Source organism: Schistocerca piceifrons, chromosome 7 (genome assembly GCF_021461385.2).
Source record: "Schistocerca piceifrons isolate TAMUIC-IGC-003096 chromosome 7, iqSchPice1.1, whole genome shotgun sequence".
NCBI classification, from domain to species: Eukaryota; Metazoa; Arthropoda; class Insecta; order Orthoptera; family Acrididae; genus Schistocerca; species Schistocerca piceifrons.
In genome coordinates, this window is record NC_060144.1 from 343,883,643 (window position 1) to 343,906,553 (window position 22,911).

Here is a 22,911-nt window from a genome sequence, read left to right on the forward strand (position 1 = left end):
ACTGTGGTGCACCACGGGCCACATATGGCACTGGTGAATTACGGCTGCTGAGAAGTGCACGGGCGAACAGAAGTGCTACTTCAGAACAACTGACTGCCCAGATGAAGCAAGGGGCCACCAACAGTGTCTCCTCAACGACTGTTCAGGAAACATTCCTGTGCACAGATCTCCGCAGCAGGCGCAGTTTATGCACCCATTTTGAGTGCAGTTCACTCAGGACGAAGACGAATTTGCACCCCGTTACTGCAAGTGGAAATCCACTGAGGGGTGACAGGAGCCTGTTCAGATGACAGATGCCCACTGGCGTGTATCATGTGAAGTGTCTGAAAGAAAATAAACACAGTTTTAAACATGGCTGTTCCTCAGCAACCGCATAAAAGTTTCAGCCATAGGAATCACACAGCCATCCGATTGAAAATAACTGTTTGTTACAGTGACGTAGGTTTCGAAACCCTAAGGATGTCTTCACCAAGATGAAATTTTGAGAAATTGTAAAATTACATTGTGAGAATGCAATGGTCAGAGTTAGCTGATGCTGTTCCTAGCTATGCATACGGGCCAAAGACTCAACATGTTTTATTTTATTTTTGACTTGAGCATTTCTGCTCCAGACCCTGATGATGGCTTTCTCGCAATGTAGCTTTGCGGTTTCTCAAAATTTCGTTTTGTTGAAGACATCGTTAGAGGTGACGAAACATAAAAAAATGTACAAAACAGTTATTTGCAACCGACTGGCTGTATGATTCGTATGTTTGAAAACAAAAAAGGACACCCTGAAACAATCAACGAAAGGGTCCAGACCGGAGAAAGAAGCGTTATGTTTTGGGGTATGCAAGTGTGCATCTTCGTCGGGCACCATGTCCACACCTTCACGCAGTCTGTTTTTCCTCTGCACGATGGCATCTACCAGCAGGACAATGCAACTTGTCACACAGCACACAGTGTACTTGCGTGGTTCGAAGAGCACCAGGAGTTTGCCGAACTCACTTGGCCACCAACCACTCGGATTTAATCTGACTCGATAACCTATTTAATCGCACTCGATAACCTGTAGGATCAGTCCGCCTGCTTAGCTGAGTGGTAACGTGCTTGCCTACCATGCAGCAGGCCCTGCTTCGATTCGCAACTGGGTTGGAGATTTTCTCTGCCCGTTGACTGGGTGTTGTGTTGTCCTCACCATTATCTCATCATCACCGACGCGCATATCGCCCATTGTGGCGTCACGTGACATAAGACTTGCACCCGCGACCGAAATTCCCTGGACGACGCCTCACTGCCAACATGCCACACGATCGTTTCATTCATCTATAGGGCCACCTCGATCGTGCTGTTGGCACCATGGATCCTCTAGTCATGACGCTGGAGTGGGCATAACTCCACATTCCTGTCTGTACCTTCTTGAACCTCATTTACTTTCTTCCTGCATGTCTCGCAGCGGTGCGCGTTGCCAAGGTGGCTATTCAGGTTTTTGACAGCTGGTCACATTAATGTGGCTGTACAGTATATATTCAACAGTACTGCAGATACTTTGTATCCCATTTGCAAGTCTCTAATCGCCGTGCTAATTGCCTCTTGTCTGTCGCCTCATTTACGATGGTTTTACGTAGGTTGTCTAACGATTGCCATCTCGCACCGTAGCTTTTGGTTTTCCTGTTGCATTAAACAGTGTAATCTTCTACTGATGCACTTCTTCTTCTACGCACTGTGTGCTGGAAACGACTGATCACCTGCTTCATCAACACGCTACTGAATAATAAAAAGAAAAATTCTTTTCACATGTAAATACATTGCTCAAAATAATTAGGTGAACATGATGTTAGACGTCTGCGATACTTCACTGAGAAATAAATGAGGACTGGTTATGTTAGCAAATCATACCTTCACTTTCACAAAATAACTACACAAAAAATATCGTTGTATCCTGGAGCATTTACATAAAAAGAACTGAAACGTTCGGCAGTTAATGAAAAGTGGAAGCGATCATCCGCCCCATTATCCCGGATGGGAAACTCCAATAACGTGTCTGCCCTCTCGTGAGCGTTTATAACTCCTAGACCACTACATGGCATGTTCCATGTAAGTCTACTACGGAGATCCCCCCCCCCCCCCCAGGTCTCCGTTCCCGTTCTTCAATGATAGCCCATAGCCCATGGGGGTTCTTTGAAAGTCTGTGGTGGACCAGGACGACCACGAACACGTCTGTCAAACGTGTTCCACATACAGTAAATAACCTTAATATTCGGACACCAAGAGATTCTTACTTTGCTGCATCATAACTGTATTCTGAATAAAAGAAAAATATAATACTATGGCTATTCAGAAAGTAGGGAACGTTTTGGCATTAAGAAACGGTACGTAGAAGAAATACATTTTATTATATACATCAGAAAGAGTAACTGACGTACTATTTTTGCCCTAGTCACCAAACACATTGAGGCACTTATAATACCGGTGGACAAGCTTTGAAAGACCTTCGCCGTAAAATTCTGCCGCCTGAGATTTCAGCCAGTGAGTCACGCCCGCCTGGATTTCCGCGTCGTCACCAAACCGCTGCGTTGAAAGGCCGGTTCTTCATCTTGGGAAACAAGTGGAAGTTGCTTGGTGCGAGATAGGGGCTGTAGGGCTGATAGGTGAACATTTCCCATTTGAATTAATTAAGGAGTTCTTTAGTGCGGTTTGCCGTGTGAGGTCGGGCATTGTCGTGTAAAAACGAAATTTTGGGCGTCAGCTTTCCTCGGCATTTGTTTTGAACTGCTCTTCTCAGGCTGTGCAAAGTTTGACAGTACCGGACAGAATCTAAGTTTGCTCTGCGTTCGAGAAAATCACTAAGAATCACACCTTGCCCATCCCAAAACACTGTCACTATCAGCTTCCTTGCTGACAAGGTTTGCAGATATTTTCTCGGTTTTTTGGGGTGACCTTGTGCGCCTCCACTCCATGGACTGTAATTTGTCTCGAAAGTGACGTGTTTCATCCAAGTTTCGTTACCGGTTACGATTCGATCCAGTAATGAATGACTGTGTTGTGGTAGGCCTCCAGAAACGTCAACGTTGCCCCCGTTCACTGCTCTTTATGGTGCTCTGTAAGCATTTTGGGCAGCGATCGTGCACAAAATTTGTGGTAGTCTAGCTTTTGAGTGACAATTTATAAGAACAACGACCGTAAAACTTGTGGAAAAGAAAGCTAAAGCTCCTTTATTGTGAAACGACGGTTTTCACGAATCGTTTCATCATCTTTAGCGACAAGATCGTCAGTCACAATGCTCTCTCGTCCACTCTTCTCTTCATCATGAACGTCGGTTCGGCCGTTCATAAACCGAATGCACCATTTCCGGACAGAACATTCTTTCATTACGTTGTTTCCGTACACTTCGCACAGTTCACCATACATTTCTGTAGGTTTTAGGTTTTTTGCCAGCAAAAGCCGTATCACAGACCGCACCTCACAACTGGCGGGTTTTTCGATTGCAGCGCACATTTAAAATTCGAATATCGAAAAAACTAGACGCGCAGAGCCGTTTCCGCTGTCACGGATGGATGCAGACAGCTGCCGAGCACGCACATACCAAAATATGCGCGATCAGCGCGCGCCTAGTGGCGTCAGACGGAAACGTTCCCTACTTTCTGAACAGCACTAGTATATACATACTACGAGTAATACGGAAAATAAAGGATCCTACACTCAGTGCTAAACGAGACTGGCAAAAACACACATCCTCAAACGATTCGCAGGGCATTGAATGAAAGTGGCTAAATTGAAGAGTGGCCAGGAAGAAACCGTATGTGAATGAAGAGAATCGAAAGAAGAGATTGTACTTTGCCAGGTAGTGTATTACGAAGGATGAAATATGGTGGAACGTCGTCATTTTTGCCGGCGAAAATAAATTTAACTTTTTTGGGTCCGATGGACGAAGCAAGTTGTGGCGGACGAAGAACGAAGAACTTACAGTCATAAATATTAAACCGACTGTAAAGCATGGCCGGCCGCTGTGGCCGTGCGGTTGTAGGTGCTTCAGTCTGGAACCTCGCAACCGCTACGGTCGTAGGTTCGAATCCTGCCTCGGGCATAGATGTGTGTGATGTCCTTAGGTTAGCTATGTTTAAGTACTTCTAAGTTCTAAGTGACTGATGACCTCAGATGTTAAAGTCCCATAATGCTCAGAGCCGTTTGGCTGTGAAACATGGAGTTGGCAGCGTTCTTTTCTGGAGCTGTATAGCGATATTTTGACCGGGCGAATTGGTGTTCATCGACAGTATGATTGACAAATATATCTACTTGAACACTGTAAAGAACCATTTACGGAAAAGTGGTGAAACCATAGGGATATCAAACATGTTAAAGTTTTACCAGGACTATGACCCGAAACATAAGGCTCGCATTGTGCAGGAATATTTGTTGCACAATTGCCCAATGTCTTACAACCTCCACCACCAAATCTCACCCTCATTGCGAATGTGTGGGGAGAACTGGAGCGGCGTATTAGAAAAACACCAGTATCGTCCAAGGAAACTCTGAAGCGTCGATTAAAAGAATAATGGGACAGTCTACATGCGGACTATTCAATAAAGATCATTTGCAGTATGCCGCAGCGTTTGAGGGAAGTGATAAAGCGGGAAGGCTACTCGACAAGATATTGAAACATTTAATGTTCCACAAAATCTTGTCTTGAAATGATTAGTTCTGCAAGGTGTCCGAATATGAGAGTAACGTAAATATAGGACCAAGTTGTATTTAAATAGTATTATAAAAGAACTTATGTATGTTATCTCAATAAAGTTTATGATATTATTTACAAGACGCATCGCGGAATATAATACTTGGTTATATGTTTTGTTTGTTTTGTTACAAATAAAGATATGATGCTACAAGGTTAACATATCATAGTGTCCGAACATTAGAGTGATTCACTGTATGGAAGATATCTAGGCCGGGACTCGCCGCCGGCCATTCCATTACCTCGATGTCAAGGGTTTGCAAGTAATCCCTGTTGACGCCCGCCATGTGAGCATTAGAAGGAATTCAGGAAAACCACCTTATTCAGCAGCCGCAGCAACAGGACCTGTTTGATGTAGTTCCTGGCGCTAAGGCGACCATAGACAGCGACAAGATCCATATGGCTGTCAACAACACACAACCCTACTGCATCACGAACCCTCGGAAATATGTTTCCTGGATAACATTTGGCAAGTACTACTCTTCACGGCTCTCCGCACATGGTCACGGCCATTACCTTGCTTCAGAGAATACGTGGACTCGTCTTTGAAGATGAGCTGCAAGATGTTGCCATGTCAAGCGGAATACTCGAACAGGACATCTGGGTCAAAAGTCATTACAGTCTGACTGGAGTCAGAGGCTCCAGTGGCTCTTCTTATATCGTCTCTGGCGATATCCGTGCGACGCAGAGATGACCAGGTATCGGTCTTCAGGTGGGATTGTATTGCGTCAGCAAACTTGTCCAACTCGCTTGTGTACTGACCTGCCTCCCTGTAGTGTGTCCACCATCAATGGATGATACATGGAGAGTCTTTGACATCTGCAGCAACACGACCTAAAGTCCATCCTTTTTTGATCAAACAGGCCGCTTTCCAAGTTGCACTGCATTAAGATATCGCATTGCATTTGCTTGGTTGAATACAATGTCCATAAATGACAACTGACATCTTTAAAAAAAGAAAAAATGGGACATCGGCACTCACTTGTTCCTGGGGTGTCAACTGACACTGTTCAAATGGTTCAGATGGCTCTGATCACTATGGGACTTAACATCTGAGGTCATCAGTCCCCTAGAACTTAAAACTACTTAAACCTAACTAACGTAAGGACATCACACACATCCATGCCCTAGGCAGGATTGGTACCTGCGACCGTATCGGTCACGCGGTTCCCGACTGAAGCGCCTAGAACCGCTCGGTCACAGCGGACGGCAACTGAGACTGTAATGTGTAATGAATGATTTGTTGTCGACATTAAAAGTGAAGATCTCAAGCCTTGCAATAAGGCAACAAGTAACGTCTGTGTCAAGATACACTGCCAGAAAAGAATTAGTACCCCCGAAAAGATAACGTCGATTAGATCCGATGACTTGGCGGCTTTTAGACGTACTGATAATGATTTCAACATCGTCCGCCAACAGATAGCGTAATGGCACAACTACAAGAGCGCCATCTCTTTCCACCCTTTAATAGGGAACGCCACAGCCAGAAGGCTCGATGTGGTGCAAACTTGTGAAGCAAACAGGTAACCACGCCACGGAAATGCATTCGTGCTTCCTACAGTCACCCGAACGATTCTGAAAGGGGTCAAGTTGTGGCTTTCCAAGTGGTGGAATTCTCCTTTAGGAGCACTGCCACCCAAGTTCTACGTGCTGCGTCAATTGTGAACAATGCTGCTATCTGTGGTCAATTGAACTTCCTCCCACACGTAAACGAGGTTATGGATGTCCACGCAGCACAGACGCCCACCAGGATCGTTATACTATAAGGGCGATAGTGGCTGGTAGTACAGCTACCACAGCACTAACTGTGGCAAAGCGGTTATTAGCGGTGAGAACACTGGCACGCACGTGGCTAAACCGTCTTCCACACACGCTACAGCATTAGAGCGCACGCCTGGACTGGTGCCGTCAGAGTATCACTTGGAAGGTGAAATGGCGTGCCGCGGTCTTGAACAATGAAAGCAGATTCTGCTTTCAATCAAGTGATGGTCGTTTGGGTACACGCCATAGACTTGGTGAGCGCTTTCTCCTAGAGTTCTTTCCTCCAAGACAAACCGGCCGCACCCCAGGTCTTACCGTCTGGGGTGTGACAAGTTACAACTTAACGTTCATCTTTGGTGTTCGTGGAGGGGGCGCTAATCAGCACTCAGTGTGTGCATATATTGGTAGACCTGTTCTTTGGCCGTTCTTCTGACATGAAGCTACATTTCATGTTTTGGATCTGCAGCTCTTGTGAACTGTAAACTTACAGATGATGTGTTGCTCCAACAAGATAATGCTCGTCCACACCCTGCCTGTGGAACTCAACGTGCTCTGCTAGACATGCAGCAACTTTCCTGGCACTGCCTGTGGAACTCAACGTGCTCTGCTAGACATGCAGCAACATTCCTGGATAGCACGATCTCCGGACTTGTCTCAAATCGACACCTGTGTGATATGATGGGAAGAGAAGAGAGACTCTAAAGCCAACAGCTCATACAGAACTACGTGAACAGGTCGAGCAGGCATAACGTATCCCAGGACAATATTCGCCACCTCTACCAGCGAGTAGACACCAGAATAAGCGCCTGCGTTGCCGCCCATGGAGGCTACACTACGTATTAAAGGGAGGTTTACTATCTTCTGCTTCAAGGATCGATTTTTTTAAAATTGCCTATTTGGATCCATAAAAGCGTTTAGAAACCACCCCTGAAACGGTTTTTTCCGAATACGGAACGGAAATGTTTGTTATTCGCGGTTGAACAAAAAAATGCACATGCCTGAAATCGGCCTTCTCCACGCACCAGTTTTTTTCGGGAATTTCGACTTCGTAGTCGCGAAAAAATATTCTATATGCTTGCCCATGTCTAAAACTGGTAAACTGATCAAGGAGATTATGACGTACTACGGCTTGGCAATCCGACGGCATTCCAGTTCGGTGGAACAGCTGAAGAAGGCAATTTGGGCAACGTATTTCCACAAGTCTTTGACGGATGACCACCCACAACATCAAAATCGTCCTGCTGGGGAACTAGATGGTGCATGTGGCGCGTTGCAGAGGCTACCGGACATCTGGACGAATATCAACACGACCTGCCGCTCTCCAAAGAAGTTCAAAAAGTGATTCATCCTATCTATGAGGCCCTTTCGGAGGACGAGTTATTGTACCGGTGCTTGGGAGGAAACACGTAAAATTCGAATGAAAGTTTGAACGTGTGTGTTTGGAAGTTAGCCCCCCAGCATTTGCATTGTGCTGCGAAGACTGTGGAAATAGCGACTGTCCTGGCAGTGAGCAGCTTCAACTAAGGGTTTTCAGCAATTCTGAAGACCATGACAACCATGGACGTCACCCTGGGTCTCTATTCCACGGAGTTCGCCGAGCATTCGGACAACCACCGAATTCATGCGGCCGAAAACCGTTTGTCACCGGCCGTACGAGCAGCCCAGATCGAGCAGAACGTCCTCTATGAGAAAGAGGAAGAACTACTCTATGGACCCGGAATAGCAGATTTAACGTAAGTTGCATTATATTGCATTTATATGTAGTCAAAACTTCAAACGCGTTTTTGTCGAAATTACTTTTTTTTTATCTCGCGGTATGGTAACTTCAAATCTACTGAACCGATTGGCAGAATTCTCTGTTTCTGACGAAGCTAACTAAACTGTGTAGGAGTTGTACCACTTTTGTTCCGATCCATCAACTATAAATATTTTTACTTGGTCGACAAAGTCGATGAAAAACCCCTATTTTTCTTCAAATGGCCGCCATTTTGTTTCCTATTGTCCAAATAACTTAAGCGAGGTACAACTCCTAAAGAATCTTATACAATTCGCTAACGTCAGCCCAACTTTGATTTTAGACGAGCCGGCTGACCTGTGACATACCGAGCGTGGACACTGTTCGATACTGGACGTAATGAGCTGGAGGTGTAACAGCTGTCAGCCCTCTATGACAGTGCTCAACAAAATCATTAGTCAGAACTCCCAAATGTCAACAATTCAACGACTAAAATATCTCATGAGAACCAAATTTTTAAAACTATGTAGGTAGGTACATTGTAATTAATTAGGGTATTAGTAAGCTGGCCTTTGCTAACAACGTCCTGGTTCTGAATCAGGTAGTTGCGATAAGGTAGACCCTTTCCAAGTCTCTCATCCACAATCGTAGACTTGTTATGTCTATCTCCTTTCGTTTACCGCTCTGTGTGTCCAAACCATTTCAGTATATCTTTCTCAGTACTTGACACTATATCTTTTTTCATTCCACAATGCTCCCTAAAAATAACTTAAAAATTTTAAGTATAGTTTTAAGTCTTAGTTATACTTTAGTTACGTTGAATCAAACGTTGTATCATACATAACAACGGTATTATTTATTGATGAAACTAAATTGAAAGCATCCATAAAATTATACCTTGACAATGACTGACAACAACTAACGTGCATCTCTTAGGAAAGTTTCGGTAAGTCAGGTTTGTCCCTTTTAGATTTTAATTTTAGGCACAATTGCAGGTTCTCACATGTAAAACTCATCAATTTACTCTTGACAAGGTTAGTGTTTCAAAATATATGTTTGCATGGATTTGTAGAACCAAATAAGTGAAGAACTGCAAATTGTAGTTTCTTCAGCTGATAATGAGTCAGAAATGTTATTCCAGGTGTTGAAAATTATATATCCTTGCTTCAGAGCACTCTCCTAAGCACCAACGAAGTGTGTAAAAATGAATGTAAGAAAATCAGACGTGTTTACAACTATTCGTTTTCGTATCTACAACCATTCGATTTTCGCATCCAGCCACCCCTTCAAATTAACCATGCCAAAACCGATAGTAACCATGCCGACCCTGCAAAATCTGTGGGACAAAGGCACAAGCAAAAGATGAAGATTGAAAGGGTACTGTATGATCACTTTCAGCTATTTCAATAAATGTAATATTCACTTGGTATTAAGACATTTTTGCAATGACTTCAGTACATCTGTCGCTGCCCTAAGCATTGAGAGAAGTGGTGGACGTTTGCGATTCATTTCTTATTATGCATGCGTGCACTTCCTAACACTCTGCTCGCGGTGTCCTCATTCAGTAATTTAATTTTGTTCGAGTTTATGCGTGTTACAGATGTAGTTGGAAGTTTACTAGCTCGATACTCTGCAGTTAGATAAAAGAAACTAAAGACATAGATGCCGAGGTTCCATCAGCCGGGGTTGGCCAGACTGGTTTGGCAGACCTCCCCATCACTGCCCGGAAGTGGAAGGAAGTGGTGGGTAGCGCCACTGCGGATCGAATACTGCTGGAGATGAGACTCAGATAGTATAACGGGGCAGGTGTACTTCGTTTAGTGCTGTGAATAGCAACTTTTAACATTGTAATCGTATGAAATATTTAAATTGGAATACTAATCAAAACTCTTCTTTACTGAAGTTAATATTTAGTGATAACTGATAGGGGAACATTTCAGTTTGATGGGGTGTTCATTCAATAGTTAGGGCTAGGCAATAGTTAGGTCCTTTGTTCAGGTCTTGATCCACTTCGTTCTGCAGGTTTCAGGAATTAGTTTTATTACGAAGTTGTTATATATAATTGGAATATTTGATTACATGTGTTAACTTCAAGATGCAATAATTTCAATACATTAATGCAAGATACTTTTTTCATTTTATGTGTGATGCTTTGTTCAATGGCCAAGCACCTTTTGTGGTGAGTCGTATTAGCGCCTACGCCCCTGCCAGGTATGTACAGCATTTGAACTGACATGCCAGCAAAGAAAATATCCGGTGCTTGATCCACATCGGAAGCTGAGGGAATGCTAGTGTAGATATTAAGTTGGAATTAGCACATATCCGATAATCGTCTCTATGCCATTCATGGCTGGCATTACACGACGATAAGAGGGAAATGTGATAGTATTCATTGTAGGCTGTGTCGTGTGTAAGAATTTGTCAATGAAAGCTACAGAACGGAAGAAATTTGGGTGTGCAGATCTGAAAATGTACTTGGGTCCGTCCGCGGTGGGTACATATGCCACACATCAACCGTCCGATAGAGACCTCATGGCCCCGTTGAACGAAGTGCTTTATAGATTCCAAGAATTTAATTTAAGTACTAGGAACAAATGTGTGCAGATTTTTTAAGCAACAGAATCGTTTCACGTAGTTTCGGCATTATCATTTCCCATATGCCCGAGAAGCAGTTCCATACCAGCTGAGCAGTTGCTAATTGCATGGCTATATTTTATTGTTCAGATTGTAACTCCCCATAAAAATATAAAAATGAAAATGAACCAAGTGTAAGCTCCCCACAAAAATAATAATTAAATGAAATATGAACCAAGTGTAACATTCCACGGAAATAATAATTAAATGAATTTTTAAATATTGTTATTTCTGAACAAAATTAGGTTCCCATTTATTATCTCCGTGCAGAAATGCATTCACATTTACTGTACCCACAAAATCCTTTTCTCATTTAATGTTAAGTTCGAGACAGAAAAATTCCTAAACCCAAAAATAAAAAATAAAAAAAATTCAGTAACCTGGTAAATTTTATGACAGCAGCGCTGCGCCACGGCTCTGTACTCTGAATAGAAAAGCAAAAATTCTTACCTCAACAAAAAAACGGCGAATATTTCTGCTCTTACCTAAAAAATTTTCGGCACAGCTTCGTGCAATGTTGGCCAATGCTTTGTGATTCGTGAAAGGAATTATCACGCATTGAAAAAAATTCTTTAAATTGAAATGAATGCTTCTTTTTTTTATAAAAAAATTACTTTATATTATAAAAATTATTATTGGGGCATTTTTTTAAAAGAAATTGAATGACAGTTAACATACATTACTAGATATGCGCAAGGCTGCTTCTTTACCTTCTACAATAATACTCATCCTCCAGAGTCCCGACCAGAGCAGACTGCAGACAAGCGCAGACACGCGCTGACTACTGCCGACTACTGCAGACTCACGCAGACTACTGACGACTACAGTCGACTACTGCCGACTAGCGACAAGCAACAACTAACTACATACTGCTCTCTGGTCAGAGCCTCTCCTCTGCTTGCCTGTTGCAGGCAGCGCATACATCGCATACCTCTTACAAGATATGTGTGAGATTGGAGCATGAGTGTAAATGATTCGGTTTGTGAGGTGTTGAAAATAGCTTAAAACTTAGTACGCGAGGGCACAGTCATGCCCTGTACCACGTGCACAGTGATTTCATAATAAAAAATTAGTTAATGTTAGGACTAAATAAATGAATATCTTATAATTAGTGAATCATTTCTGACCACGGTCGCCTCGCGTCGCATGACATGAAGCCACCAGATGTAAGAAAAAAAGTGTTTGTAGTTAGATAAAAGAGTTATAAAACAAAATTTTTGATGATTCTGAAAGCGGAATTTGTCAGTATTAATTATTTAATAGCATTCCCATTTTCACGCCTTGTTTACTTGCCCGAGCAAAAGTTTAAATTAGCGGACGAGAGATCAGCCATTGAACATCACTGACAGTGACTCCGGCATGATTAAAATAATTACAGAGTTTTTCGAAGAACTGTCCCTTCTCAGGATGCGAGATATGAAAGAATAAAATAATAGCGTTTATGCGTTGCGCGACGACAGTACGTAAGAAAATCAAAGTTGTTGATGGAAAATTTTCTGAAATACCGCAAGCGGGGTAATTATTGGACTTGCCATAGTTGATAAATTTAACGTCGCTCTTCAACAGAAGATGTTGCGTGAACGCACCTGAAACGATTTTATATTATGAAGTAGCATACATTAGTTACAAAAGCCAAGTCACGTATATGGGGAGTCCTACTGAGACCCCATTAAGAGTTCTTTTTCCTAGCCTGCAGATTTCTGACTGGTTTGATGCGGCGGGCCACGAAATTCTCTCCTGTGTCAACCTGTTCATCTCGCAGTAGCCTTGCAACCTATGTCCTCGGTTATTTGCTGGATGTATTCCAATCTGTTTTCCTCTATACATTTCGCCCTGCGCAGCTCCCTCTAGTACCATACAAGGTATTTCCTGCAACCCCGTCCGTTCTTGTAAGTTTTTCAATATATTCCTTTCCTCGTCGATTCTTAGCCGGAGAACCTCCTCATTCCTTACCTTATCAGTCCACCAGATTTTCTACATAGTTCTGTAGCACCATGTCTCAGTTGCTTCGATTCTCTTCTTTTCCGGTTTCCCATAGTCCGAGTTTCACAAACACACAATGCTGTGCTGGAAACGTACATTCTCAGGAACTTCCGCCTCAAATTGAGACCTATGATTGATACTAGAAGACTTCTCATAGCCTGTAATGTCCTCTCTGCCATTGCTAGTCCGCTTTCTGTGTCCTCTTTGCTCCGCCGGTTGTGGGTTGTTTTGCTGCCTATATAGCAGACTCCTTAACTTCATCTGCTACATGACCATCAATTCTGATGTTAAGTTTTCCGCTGTTCTAATTACTGCTATTTCTCATTACCTTCGCCTTTCTTCGATTTACTCTGTCCATATTCTGCGCACATCAGACTGATCATTCAAATCGACAGATCATGTAATTGTTGACATTCACTGAAGATAGCAATTTCATCAGCGAGTCTTATCATTGATATCCCTTCACCTTCCACTCATGAGCAGCAGTACCGAAATATGGCCAAAAATTCAGTAATAGCGAAGCCTCTCAGAACTATTTTCTTTTTTTTCAAACATTTAGCAGGTCTCCTCATCGGCTGTTTCACTTATTCGCGACCCACAGGTGTAGTTAAATCCCTTTAAAAAGTAATCGTTATTCATTATTAACATAATTCTCTCACCTTTCGCCCGATCGCGAGCTTTCTTCTAGACTCCGGGAGAAACAATACCACAATCTTCAACGGAACAGATATTTCTTTCACTGCATCATTTTGCATGAACTTCAACATATTATAAATTGTCTCACATATATGATCTTAAAGACATTGTCCGCTTTTTACTTTCGAAGAAACTGTCTCTATCAGCAAAAGTAGTGCGAGTGGCAGTGAGTGCACGTGGTGTGACTCCCGAGAGATAAAGGCAATTTCACCTACACCTCGTCTAGCCCCATTTCTTCTGAATACTCTCACCCAGGCCGAAAACCGACCATGTACGTAAGTCCCGAAGTCTCAGTACGTACGCTCCTGGTACGTACGCGCCTGCACATGGTAAATTTTACGAGTAGAAGAGCCACACTGAAGGGCCAAAGAGATGCATGTGGCCCGCAAGCCGCGGTTTTCCGACCACCGCCCTAGGATGTCAGCGACGTACAGCAGTTCACGTTGCAACCCTCAGCCGCTGCTAACTCTTCCGACTCTTGGATTCCCAAAACTCGTCTTTGCAAAATTCTTCAGTTACGAAAACAAAACTCAGTAGTCTTTGTAGTTAGGTATCAAAGAAATTTCATTTTCTGGAGTTCAGTCAAACATCTTCGGAATTACGAAACAGTCTTACAAAGAAATATGCGTAATGTTCTATTGCGTATGTACAGTATCCAGATTGAGGTACGTGATCCCATACAGTTTCTGTACTGTGCTCGCAGCTGTTTCGCGTGTCTACAACGCGATTTTTTAAATGTGTCTATGGCAGCACTTGTCATAGCTCTATTGATAGCTATCGTATCCGCTTACAGCCATTTGCGTTTCGCAGCTGAAAGTTGTCAAAAGCACTGCCAGGTGTCAGGGATTTCCTTAAGTTGATTACGAGTATCCTAGTAGTAAACATAATTTAATGTATTTAAAGTTCATGCATTATGCAGCATTTTCCATGTATGCCAGTGTTTATAATGTCATATCCCCTGTACTATGTGTCACGCAACGATATATTTGTGTGGCTACATTCAGCGGTAGACGTGGGTATTGTCAGCGATGTATGTTGTGAATGGAGTTAGTAGCAAAGAACTAGTATATTCAAACGTTGTATACAATGGGGCTGTATTCACACATGTGTGATTGTGAAATCGTATCTCCTGAACTGTATGTAGTACCGCGAGCCACTTTCGCAGGAGCATTTAGTGGCACATGTGGATTCTGCTTGGGAAACTTATCGCGAATTGAGTTAGTAGCACAGAAGTAATACATTTAAACGTCATGCACGATGCGGCAGTTTTTGTAAGATGTACGGATTATGCTAACACTTATAATTCGTCATACCTCATACAACGGCGTATATACTCAAGGCAAACAGCTATTATTGTTCGTTTGACAGTTCCTTAACAAGCAGATAATTAATCAAATGTAATGCTAGCTCAACTTTCGTTCACTTCACGATAGTGCTGACGTAGCTATGGCCCGCAGTGCAGCTACTAGGTGGGACGGTGATCGCACCGAGAAATCAAGGGAACAGTAAGTGCCGCAACGCGGACAGACTGCCTTCGACTACTGACCGACAAACATCTTAATTCCTGGACAAGCACGTAAGAAACACATAAACCTTCTCACAGTATGCTTAACAAACACGAAACAGTACTCGCAAAGATCACGATTAAATAACGCATCACCTTCCCCAAGGTGGTATCCTGCACATCACCGTGCACCGCTGCATTTGTCATCCATTTACGTTTCTCTTGCTATGTGCAGTCAACGTCCATATAGCCGTGAATGTGCTTGCAGAAACGTCTTCTACAATTCAACACGAATCATTTCAGCAGTTGACTTGTTGTGCTTGCTCGCTTACATATGATAGCCCTCAATGCTGTGTTTTATGATGATTTCATCCAGACGTTACAGTTCTTCCACTATGTTGTATAAACAGCGGCTGTGAAGTAAACAGGACTTTATAGTTGTTTCGATTCCGATCCACTTTTATTACGCTTTAAAGGTTCACTTGAGAAGGTGTCATATCATTCTTACTACACGAAATCTTCCAAGTGTCTATGGTATCAGGTAGTATAAGGATAGGCATTAGTTTTCCAAGCCCTTAATTCCCTGTTTCCTTCTCTCTACTGCTTAAACAGCTGTATGAACCATACACTACTTCTGAAAGTAATATTTCTTTTTTCATTCCTTCTCGGCTATTGTACGTATTGTAATTTTACGTTCTACGCTTCTCTCATTTACCTGTCGAAAATTTATGTCAGTATTTCCGCCGTAAAAATAGCGTTATTTCTTATGACAACTAACATTTTCGTTTTTCTTATTTTTTTCCGTTACTCATCAGTAAGTCATAATTTATTCCCAAGGGCTTTGGTCTTCAGTACAAGTACTGTTATTTTTCTCTTAGAGTGTGTTTCATTACCTTCTTTTGTTTTTAAATTCTTTGAACAGAACTGATACCTTTCTGCATGTATTATCTTCTATTAGCATTTCAACTCTGCATATTGTCTACACCCAGTTCGCTCGAAGATCTCTTTTATTGTCTCTAATCTCAATCTGCTGTCAACATTTTTCTAATCTACTAGTTAGCTATACCTTAACATACGTGCTATTGACATATGCATTGTTCTGACATGGGTTATCCAAGGAATCTTTTCACCTGTTCTTCCCAGTACCTCTTGTTTTCACCTCGGTGTCTCCCTGTCCTCAACCCAATAAATATGCTTTACTTACAATTCGCAGTTAACCAGAGAAATGTGAATATATCGAGAGCCAGGCTAGTGATCTGCAAAGCAAAAACAGGTATTATTTTCTCTCTGTCATTTCAAGTTGCTGAAGACTACAGAATAAATTCAAATCCGTTAGCAGCATGGGTGTCAGGCTCTGTGCGCTATATGCATAGTATGTGTGTGTGTATCTGTGTGTGTGTGTGTGTGTGTGTGTGTGTGTTGGGTTGTCAGCAGGGCAGTGTATCAGGCGAAGCAGACTAGCTGCACTGCGGACTGACGTCACAGTTTCATCAGCCACACACCTCGAGCTCTCTCTTTGATGCGATGACATCGCCGGCGCTTCTCTGGCTGCCGTTCCCTGGAGGCCATTGAAGTTTAATACACCCTGCACTCTGTTCAGTGCAGACCACATGTCGGCTTCGCCCCCATGTACGTACTGCTCTTCGCCAACAAAGCAGATGCAAGTAGGATTTGTGCGCATCCATTTACCCCTACAGCTATATCTCTCTACGTTCATGAAACTCTATAGCGAGAGTGTCAAGGGTCACTACCATTTTAACACTTGCTAATAGTGTCAGACTAATGAAATTCTCCTCCTGTGTTGTAACTAACATATTGTTTTCCTCAAGGCCATCTCAGAAATGCAATTTCAGATCCTCTGCAACGCAACTCCGAGTCGTCCCCAATATTCGGCGATTCAATAATTACGTTCACCAAAATTCGTAAAAGCTGTTTTACGACGTAAGAGTCAGTCTTGTAGGGTGTAACATAAAATTTCTTTGAATACGTTAGCGCTTATGTTTACCGAGACAAACTTGTCATTCTTCCACCGTAGCAGTTCAAAATCAAATGTGTGTGAAATCTTATGGGACTTAACTGCCAAGGTACTCAGTCCCTAAGCTTACACACTACTTAACCTAAATTATCCTAAGGACAAACACACACATCCATGCCCGAGGGAGGACTCGAACCTCCGCCGGGACCAGCCGCACAGTCCATGACTGCAGCGCCTTAGACCCAACATAGCAGTTGACTGCATCTATACTGATGGGGAAAAAATCGCAACACCAAGGAGTTGCGAGAAATAAACGGAAGCTGGTGGCCTGGTTTCTACACTACTGGCCATTAAAATCGCTACACCAAGAAGAAATGCAGATGTTAAACGGGTATTCATTAGACAAATATATTATACTAGAACTGACATGTGATTACATTTTCACGCAATTTGGGTGCATAGATCCTGAGAAATCAGTACCCAGAACGACCACCTCTGGCCGTAAAACGGCTTTCATACGCCTGGGCATTGAGTGAAACAGAGCTTGGGTGGCGTGTACAGGTACAGCTGCCCATACAGCTCCAACACAATACGACAGTTCATCAAGAGGAGTGACTGGCATATTGTGACGAGCCAGTTGCTCGGGCACCATTGACCAGACGTTTTAAATTGGTGGGAGATCTGGAGAATGTGCTGGCCAGGGCAGCAGGCGAACATTTTCTGTATCCAGAAAGGCCCGTACAGGACCTGCAACATGCGGTCGTGCATTATCCTGCCGAAATGTAGGGTTTCGCAGGGATCGAATGAAGGGTAGAGCCACGGGTCGTAACACAGCTGAAATGTAACGTCCACTGTTCAAAGTGCCGTCAATGAGAACAAGAGGTGACCGAGGCTTGTAACCAATGGCACCCCATATCATCACGCTGGGTGATACGCCAGTATGGTGATTACGAATACACGCTTCCAATGTGCGTTCACCGCGATGTCGCCAAACACGGATGCGACCGTCATGATGCTGTAAACAGAACCTGGATTCATCCGAAAAAAATGACGTTTTACCATTCGTGCACCCAGGTTCGTCGTTGAGTACACCATCGCAGGCGCTCCTGTCTGTGATGCAGCGTCAAGGGTAACCGCAGCTATGGTCTCCGAGCTGATAGTCCATGCTGCTGCAAATGTCGTCGAACTGTTCGTGCAGATGGTTGTTGTCTTGCAAACGTCCCCATCTGTTGAGTTGAGTCAGGGGTCAAGATGTGGCTGCGCGATCCGTTACAGCCTTGCGGATAAGATGCCTGTCATCTCGACTGCTAGGGATACGAGGCCGTTGGGATCCAACACGGCGTTCCGTATTACCCTCCTGAACCCACCGATTCCATATTCTGCTAACAGTCATTGGATCCCGACCAACGCGAGCAGCACTGTCGCGATACGATAAACCGCAATCGCGATACCCTGCAATCCGACCTTTATCAAAGTCGGAAACGTGATGGTACGCATTTCTCCTCCTTACACGCGGCATCACAACAACGTTTCGTTCGATTCCCTGCGGGGTCAGGGATTTTCTCTGCCTCGTGATGACTGGGTGTTGTGTGATGTCCTTAGGTTAATTAGGTGTAAGTAGTTCTGAGTTCTAGGGGACTGATGACCATAGATGTTAAGTCCCATAGTGCTCAGAGCCATTTGAACCATTTGAACAACAACGTTTCACCAGGCAACGCCGGTCAACTGCTGTTTGTGTAAGAGAAATCGGTTGGAAACTTTCCTCATGTCAGCACGTTGTAGGTGTCGCCACCGGCGCCAACCTTGTGTGAATGCTCTGATAAGCTAATCATTTGCATATCACAGCATCCTCTTCCTGTCGGTTAAATTTCGCGTCTGTAGCACGTCATCTTCGTGGTGTAACAATTCTAATGGCCAGCAGTGTACATCTAAAAGATGATGTCTATTTAAATCTTGCGTGGCACTAATAGCGCAATATGAGGATGCAAATGAGGTTTGCTTTAAATACACTCTGTAAGAGCTTAGTGAAGGGCAGGGAGGAGGTCTGTAGTGTTTTCTGATGAAAGCTGCTTCTGCCAACGTGCCTGTGATGGCCGTGTGTTGGTTATAAGGACGCCAGTTAAGGACCTGCACCTAATCTGTCTGCCTGCTGGACACACTGGACCTACACCTGGAGTTGTGCTCAGGAATGTGGTTTCGTATGACACCAGACGCACTCTCGTGGCCAACCCATGCACCCTCACTGCTAGAACTGTACGTCAGTCTGGTGATTCGATCCGTTGTGCAACCATTCATGAACAGCATTCCCGGTGGTGTTTCTCGGCAGGATAATGCTCGCCCACATATCAGTGTTGTAACCCAAAATGCTCTACAAAGAGTCGACATGTTGCCTTGGCCTGCTCGGTCACCAGATCTGTCTCGAATCGACTACATATGGGACATCATCGGACAACTCCATCATCAAACACAAACAGCATTAAGCGTCCCTTTATTGATCGACAAGTGCAAGAGGCTTGGAACTCCGTCCCACATACTGACATCCAGCACCTGTACAACACAATACATGCACATCAACGTGCTTACATTCAACATTTTGGCTGTTATATCGTTTAATAGAAAAGACTTTCGCTCTCCAGAGAAGTTACTTTGTATTTCTCTGAAATTAAGCCTTATCAACAGAGTAGTTTCGTAGTAAGGTGGCAAGACAGGCAACGTGATGTAAGCGGTAATTTTATAGTGATGAAATACACAGTATTTTAAGATAAAATCCAAACAAACTTCAGTTTTACATTTTGTAACTGCAAGGACAAGGGGTTACTAAAATTAAGACGGGCAATTTTACCCAAAACATCAGGCAGCGGCCGTGCGCTATAGCTTAGGTGTCTTATGTAAGCCAATTTAAGACTGTTTCCAGGCGTAATACACTGTCAAGCGACCAGTAACAGTTTGTTCGTCTCGGCTTCACCTAGATCACTGAGGTACTTTTTATGCTGTTACCATTTACACGATGTATATATTGGGCTATTTTCTAGTTTCAATCTAATGGACTAGGTCGAGTGCAGGCTTTCTCGGCGAATTTCGTATATGAAGTCTTCACGGATTGTCAGCCGAGTAGCATCGTTGTCTCGTAGCAACGATTTCGATGGAATGCCTCTCCATCATCTTCAGGCGAAGTGTCGGCCGCGGGAAGCAGGGAACGCTCCAGCAGAAAATATAAGCCCGCGACCGACGATATCCCGACACTTCGCCTGAGGATGATGGAGACGCATTCCATCGAAACGTTGCTACGAGACGACGATGCTACTCGGCTGACAACCCGTGAAGACTTCATATACGGGGTGAGTCACCTAACATTACCGATGGATATATTTCTTAAACCACATCAAATACTGACGAATCGGTTCCACAGACCGAACGTGAGGAGCGGGACTACTGTAACTGGTTAATAAAAACCATAAAAAAATGCACGGAAGTATGTTTTTTAACACAAACCTACGTTTTTTTAAATGGAACCACGTTAGTTTTGTTAGCACATCTGAACATATGAACAAATACGTAATCAGTGCCGTTTGTTGCATTGTAAAATGTTAATTACATCCGGAGATATTGTAACCTAATTTGATGCTTGAGTATCACTCCTCTGCTGTTCGATCATGTGTATCGGAGAGCACCGAATTACGTAGGGATCCAAAGGGAACGGTGATGGACTTTAGGTACAGAAGAGACTGGAACAGCACATTACGTCCACATGCTAACACCTTTTTATTGTTCTTTTTCACTGACGCACATGTACATTACCATGAGGGTGAGGTACACGTACACACATGGTTTCCGTTTTCAATTACGGAGTGGAATAGTGTGTCCCGACATGTCAGCCCAATAGATGTTCAACGTGGTGGCCATCATTTGCTGCACACAATTGCAATCTCTGGCGTGATGAATGTCGTACACGCCGCAGTACTGTAACCTCCCCACCGTATTTTAAAAGAAAAAGAAAAGACAATACTTAATACAAATGGGAGCCGAGTGTAACCTCCCCACAAAAATTTTAAAAGAAAAGGACGATATTAATTAGAAATGCTGATGGACACTGCTCTATGCGTAACCTGCCCACAATGAAATGTACTGACAATGGCAACAAAAACGTGAAATTCGCAATCTGACTCAAATATAAATCCTTCAAAATTAAAGTCCATTCAGTGACAAGAAATTTCAATTAAACCGAAATATCGGTCTTTGGCCCTGTGTAAAACAATCAGAATTAAAGTCTTACCTCAGAATAAATAGATGTCACATATCTGCTCTTGTTGTTGCGCACCGCTCGGAGGAACTGCATTGCAAATAATAATATTCTCTTTTTTTTTTGTGATTCTAGTGAAATTTTTTTTTCAAAAGAAGTGGAATGAAATGGGAAGTGCAACGAGATCTTTAGTTCAATAAAAAAAATTAAATTTTTGAAAAAATGCTTTTGAAATAAAAAATTATTATTGGGGAACTTGTTGGAGAATAATTACAATAAATAAATTTTTACATTATCTAATGATTATATTAATTAATGGTATACCTTATTCATCATCTTGACCAGTGTTGCCGACCGCCTACATCACACAACCGCACTGGGCTGCTACTACTGACCGACCGCTCTGCATGACGACTACAGACTGAGTACTGCTCTCAACTAGACAGAGCTACAGACTCGCAACGACTACTGACAGACTCGCAACGACTAACTGTACTGCACTGGCCTACAGCTACTAACAGACTGGCTGCTACTAACTGAGAACCGCTCGCAACACTCGCGCGGTCAAGCGCATACTCTCTGGTCACAGATGCTACAATGCCTCGCCATCGCTGCTATGTTACATACGTGTTTCATAACCCTCCACTGGGGGGGGCAAAAATTTGGCAGCGATGGTGAGTCATTTGGACTTGCCAAGCGCGGCAAAATTTTTCTTTAATTAACAAAATCCTACAACTTACAGAATATTTAAATGTTGTGCACACGCACTAAGTACAAAATATATCAGACAAAGACAAAATGTGAATACAAAACATAGTAGCAAATCAGAAAAATGTATATACAAATTTTTTGACAGATAACAAAGTGCACAGGCACTGAAAAAATTCTTTAGCATATGCAGAACAAATAAACAGACTGGCAAGAATAATTAGATGTAGTACATAAAGTATATGTTGTGCACACGCACTAAGTACAAAATATATCAGACAAAGACAAAATGTGAATACTAAACATAGTAGCAAATCAGAAAAAAGTATATACAAATTATTTGACAGATAATAAAGTGCACATGTACTGAAAAAATTCTTTAGCATATGCAGAACAAATAAACAGACTGCCAAGAATAATTAGATGTAGTACATAAAGTAAATGTTGTGCACACGCACTAAGTACAAAATATATCAGACAAAGACAAAATGTGAGTACAAAACATAGTAGCAAATCAGAAAAGTATATACAAATTATTTGACAGATAATAAAGTGCACAGGCACTGAAAAAATTCTTTAGCATATTCAGAACAAATGAACAGACTGGCAAAAAAAATATTATGTTGACAAGTGACATAAGTGTACTCGCATTGGAGTTCAGCGAATCGAAAAATGTATAACCTATGAACATAAATGATGTTACCAAAAAAAAATTTTTTCTTTATGTGACAAGAATCAGGATAGGAAAGGGAAGGATTGCATCATGGTTGTAGCACTTTAGATTGCACACAGCTGCTCTGAAAGTCCATATCTTTCCACAGAAGTACAACACCAAGTGACACAACTTGAAGATCTTTTCCCATCAGAATTTATCAGTGTAGCAAAGACACTGAACTGTCGTAGTAATGTTCCATGTTTTCATTTTGGCAGTACATTAGGTACACCAAACAGTGGGACCATA